General features: G+C 38.1%; 1 pseudogene; it reads left to right on the top strand.

Annotated features, from left to right (window-relative positions):
* Window positions 1-375: 375 nt before the first annotated feature.
* On the top strand, window positions 376-590 carry LOC116642716 (annotated as a pseudogene).
* Window positions 591-4,777: the final 4,187 nt, after the last annotated feature.

Below are 4,777 nucleotides of genomic sequence, written 5' to 3' on the forward strand. Positions count from 1 at the left end.
CAACACATGTCTGGGAACTCAACCTTCAAAGTATTTTTCATTTAACTAACCCCCCAAAACAAACAATAACTAAAAGCAATATGTCTGCCAAGTTAATAATGCTTTTTCACGTACATTATGATGCTATTTTTTCAAAATAACCCAATGAAGTAAATGCTTTCATTTTGTCGACATTTGATTAATGAGGATATGGGGACTCAGAGTGGCTTGTCCAAGAGCATGCGGCGAAGAGGAAGCAGAGCGCTGAGCCATCTCCAAATATCCACGTTCCAGGTGATACCACAGCTGCTGCTAATGCACCGTTAAGTTTGTGTAGACGCTTCTTCCGCCCTGGGCCTGGAAGGGGGATGTGGCTGGGGCTTCTCTGGCCTCGCTATGTCTGCCATTTTCCATTTTCAGAGTCTGTTGACCGTAATCTTGCTGCTTAAATGTACTTGTGCTTGTATCTGATCCTTGGCACCCAGCTTTCTGGACAGAAATAAAACTGGATTCTTGGGTATGTTTTGGAAGTGGCCGGAACTGGTGAACGGAATAGTCCTTATGATGCAGGATGCTGTAGGGTAATGGCCTTCAGCATCCTCTTCGTGTAGTAGCTTAGAAAAACATCCCTATTGAATTGCTATCAGATTTCAGTATGAAAAAAGGACATATCTGCAGAAAATAATGGAATGAATGATTAACCCTTTTATCTCTGAACACTGAATGAGATTAATTTCCAGCTGCTGTTCTTTATTTTTGTTATTGGACCAGTGTCCTGTATAAACAGGATGTAACCGTATAATGCTCAAAGAGTTTAATATGCCTGTAACAATCAACCTCGGTGCTGTCACCACAGTATTACATTCTGCAAATGTTATTCTGTCGTATCAGACACCAGTTTTTCCTGAGGTATCTCTAAGGCACATAATGGCAAACAAAATTGGTAAATTATTCCAGTTCCTCTCACTGGGATTTGAAAATGACAAATCTTTATAGAATGAGAAAAAAAAAAGTTTGTGGAGACAGCTATTTTTTTTTTTTAAATCTCTATCTTCTCAGGAATCAGTTCTTATTTTTATAGTATTCTCCCTCTAGGCCCATATACTCAGGCAAGATGCACTGCTCCTACCAGTCCAGCCCTCAACTTTTCCTACACGATATGCAGTAAGAACATACAATCTTTAAAGAAATAATAATTTATTATGTTTTGTTATGTTTTATTTTGCTTTTTCCTTTTGTGGTGAGAGCACTTACCATAAGATCTACCTTGTTATCAAATTTTTAAGTATACAATACAGCATTGTTAATCGCAGGCCTTACATTGAACAGTAGTAATTCTCCAGAACTTATTCCTCCTGCATGACTGAAACTTTGTACCCTTTGACCACTATCTCCGTTTCCCCATTCCCCCTGCCACCGTTGTACTATGAGCTTCCATGAGTTTGACTATTTTATATTCACATGTAAGTGAGATCACAATATTTGTCTTTCTCTGACTTATTTCAGACGAGATCAGGCGCGGTCAGGGTGGTATGGCCGTAGACTCTCTGACTTATTTCATTTAGCATAAGGTCCTCCAGGTCCATCCATGTTCTTGCAAATGGCATGATTTCCTTCTTTTGCAAGGCTGAATATTTTTCTATTATATATATCTGTCTCACATTCTCTTCATCCATTCATCTGTTGATAGGCATGTAGGTTGTTTCCATATCTTGGCTATGATAAATAATGTTGCAATAAACATGGGAGTGCAGATACCTCTTCAAGATCTGGATTTTAATTCCTTTGGAAATATACCCAGAAGTGGAATTGCTTAATCAAATAATAATTCTATTTTTAATTTTTTGAGGAACCTCCATATTGTTTTCCATATTGGCTGCACCATTTTGCATTCCCATCAATAGAGTAAAAGGGTTCCCTTTTTTCTATATCCTCACCATGTCTATATATGGCCATCCTAACAGGTGTAAGGTGATAATTCATTGATAACTCATTGTGTTTTGTTTTCTGGGGTGGAAAGAAACTTTTGGAGGTGATGCCTAAGTTTATGTCCCTGATTATGATGATGGTTTTATGGGTGTATACACTCTCTCCAAACACATCAAGTTGTGTGTCCGTATGTCAATTATACCTCAATTAAGTGGTTTTTAAAACAACAGAATAATTTGAGGAAATAGGTAATTTAAATTGTGGATTTCCCTAAGAAGTTACAAAGTCTGGAGTCATAACTCTTTATGCTAAAATGTATGTTTACTTTATATTTCTAATCAAAACACTTCATCTCTCAGTCCAGTACATCGGCTGTCATCTTTTCTCCAAGAACCAGTGGGTGGGAATTAGTTTCACATTTATTTAACTAAAGCACCATTGGTTGGTTTCACCAAATCAAAGGAACGTAAGTTTTTATGAGCTACATGAGGACCAGGATCTTGTCAGTTCTAAATTACTGTTCTATCTGGAGACTCCCACAAAAAATAGAAATGAGTGGGTGAATGAATAAAGATATGGTTCAAAGGGAGGCAGGCCTCCCACTCTTAGGAAGCAGAAAAATGCTTGTAACTTTTATTTGGCACTATTTGCAGTGAGGGACCCTCTTTATATTATAGTGGCTGAAAATCGAAAACTACCTAAACGTTAGGTCACAGGAAGTTAACTAAATATATTATATATAGTCTAGACATGCTTTACAGACAATTAAATCAACATTGCCGAAGTCAACTTAACGATAGATCACTTTGGATATTTTCAGTAACGTAAAACACTGACTGAAATGGACTTGAAAGTAAGGACTTTTATTATGGCACATATCAGGAAGTATAGAGGTAAGACAAGTTTCAGGTTGGTTGATTCCAGACCTCAGTAATGTCATCAAGACCCAGGTTCTTTCCATCACTCTGCTCTGCCATCCTTAGTGGGTCAGATTTGCTTTAGGGGGTTCTCTTACACTCTTTCAGGATGGCAACAAGGTTCCAGGTGCCACATCCAAATACAAGCAATGTCCAGAAGCCCAAAGGACTGTCTCTTCAGGTCTCTTATCTAGGATCAGGGAAACTTTTCTTAGGAGTCCCCAGCTGACCTCCCATTATGCCTCAGAAGAGAGTCATATGCCTTCCCCTAAACTAACCACTGGAAAGAAGAATAGGATGGCAATTATTCAGGTAGACCAAAGAAGACAAACCCCCTTGATCTTGGATATAGTCTCCTTTATCCAATGGTGAGAAGTAAGCCTCTAAACATAAGCGCTGAATGGGTATCAGATGTATCCATCAGGATAGGCTAGGTCATACAGCAGAAATAAACACCCCCAAAAGTCCCAATGATTTAAAATAACAGAAGTTTATTTCTTTCTCATGCCACATGTACATCACATCAACAAGGGCCTCTTTTCATCAGATATCCAGGCTGATGGAAAAGTTCCAATCTCAAACATTGCTAGTCAAGTTACCATAGGGAAATAAAGAGCTCTGAAAGTTATCAAATAAGCAATTAAATACTGTGGCTGGAAATTATGTGTCAATTCCATTCTCAACTCATTTAATAAAACTAGGCACATGGCCCTGCCCATCACAAGGGTATCAGGAGGTGTGAGCCTATTACGTCCCTAAAGAAGGGAGAACCAGGAACATTTGGCAAGCAGCATCCTATTGGGTAAGCAATGGGAAAATATTCATGATATTCTATTAAGTGAAAAAAGCATGTGACAAAAACACATCCACTGTAGTATCCCAAGTATAACTCTGTGGGTGTGAGTGTATAACAAGCTGAAAATTATTGTTATCTTAACAAATGGCAATAAAATTCCTCTTACAGAGTGTACTGTATTTGCTAAGGAAGATACCTTATTAAACCTCTTGAGATGGAGGTATGAGCCTGAAAACATAATCCATTGGGGATGAGAAAAAAGGGAATAGCTGAAGAGTTCTACATTAGAAATAAATAGGAATTCAGGATGAGGGCGAGCAAGGAAGACGGAACAATAAAAAGGAATCAGAGGAAATTGTCAAGCACTACTGAATATGGCCCAAGTCCTCTCAGGTGTCTGAAAGCAGGGTTTCTCAACAAAGGCACTATTGAAATTTGGGGCTGGATAATTCACTGTTGAGGGGGAGGGCCATGCTGAACATTGTAAGATGTTTAGCAGCATCCTGGTCTCTATGCACTTAGTTGCCAGGACTTGTGACAACCAAAAATGTGGTGAGAAGCAAAAAGGACATCTGACTTGTTTCTAGTTTTTGGTTGTTACGAATAGTGCTGCTATAAATATTCATGTCTAGGTTTTTGTGTGACTATAACTATAGGTTAAATATCTAAGAGTATAATTGCTGGGTCATCTGGTAAATGTATATTTAACTTTGTAAGAAATTGCCAAACAGTTTTTCCAGAATGGCCATTCTAGTTTGCATTCCTACCAGCAATATATGAAAGTTCCATTTACTTTGAATGCTCAACCAGCACTTGGTCTTGTCAGGTTTGTTTGATTGATAGTTTTTCAGCCATTCCAGTAAGTATGTAGTGGTATCCCACTATGGGTTAATTTGCATTTCCCTATGACTAATGATACTGAACTTCCTTCCATGTACTTAATTACCATTCACATATCTTGTTTGGTGAAGTGTTAAAATTTTTTTTGCCAATTGATATAATTGAGAGTTCGTTTCCTTATTACTGCGTTTTGAGAGCTCTCTATGTATTCTGGATACAAGTCCTTTATCAGATACATGATTTTCAAATATTTTCACCGAGTCAGTAGCTGGTCATTTTATTCTCTTAGCAGTGGCTTGCTCAGAGCAAAAGATTT

The sequence above is a fragment of the Phoca vitulina genome, unplaced genomic scaffold, assembly GCF_004348235.1.
Source record: "Phoca vitulina isolate PV1807 unplaced genomic scaffold, GSC_HSeal_1.0 scaffold24, whole genome shotgun sequence".
Classification (NCBI taxonomy): domain Eukaryota; kingdom Metazoa; phylum Chordata; class Mammalia; order Carnivora; family Phocidae; genus Phoca; species Phoca vitulina.